The sequence below is a fragment of the Microtus ochrogaster genome, chromosome 6 (genome assembly GCF_000317375.1).
Source record: "Microtus ochrogaster isolate Prairie Vole_2 chromosome 6, MicOch1.0, whole genome shotgun sequence".
NCBI lineage: Eukaryota > Metazoa > Chordata > Mammalia > Rodentia > Cricetidae > Microtus > Microtus ochrogaster.
In genome coordinates, this window is record NC_022013.1 from 40,652,933 (window position 1) to 40,653,839 (window position 907).

A 907-nucleotide genomic window follows, 5' to 3' on the forward strand; every position below is an offset into this window, starting at 1 on the left:
CTCTGCTAGCAAGGCAAGTCAAGAGTCCTGTTAGGACTCTCCTGGTTCCTGGGTCCATTCCTGGGTCCATTCCTCTATTAACGTTGAAAATTTTTATTTTTTATCTATGTTTTTTACAAAAGAAAACATTAACAGTATGTATTAAATTTTTCTTCAACTAGAAACTTATCATTTATGTGATCCTTAAAATTATTGTGTTCCCCAACCCACACCCCAGAAGCTGTGCGTACCCCTGCGCAATAAATGAGTAAACCCTGGGCTCTATATTTTCTAGCTGGATGACCTTGGGGAAGTTGCTTGGCTTCTCAACTATAGATTGTGTATAACATCAGGCACCACCTCCTCACCTTGTGCTTGGAATTCCATGAGATAGCAAAGGCTACAACTTTTTACACTGATGTTCTAATTTTTATTATGGGGTATTATAATTATTATTATTTATTTATGGGGGTATGTTTACATGTGGAGGTCAGAGGACACTGAAGGAATCGATTCTTTCCTTCCATCAAGTCTGTTCTGGATCAGGTTCAAGTTGTTGGGTTTGGCAACAAAAGTCTTTGCCTTCTGAGTCATTCCACCTGCCCAGGTGACATCTTTTGAGGGCACAGCCTAGGGGCTAAAGATGTAACTCAGTGAGTAGAGTGTTGGCCTAGTGTTCGTCAAGTGCTAAGATTGACCTCCAGCACTGCGGAAAACCTTGCAGGGTGCTCAGGATCTATAATACCAACATTCAAAGGTGGAGCGGGAAGATTAGAAGTTCAAGGTCACCTTCTGCTATGTAGTCAAGTTTGAGATCAACCTGAGATAGAGGGGATCTTTTCTCAGAGAGAGAGAGAGAGAGAGAGAGAGAGAGAAAGGGAGAGAGAGAAAGGGAGAGAGAGAAAGGGAGAGAGAGAAAGAGAGAGAG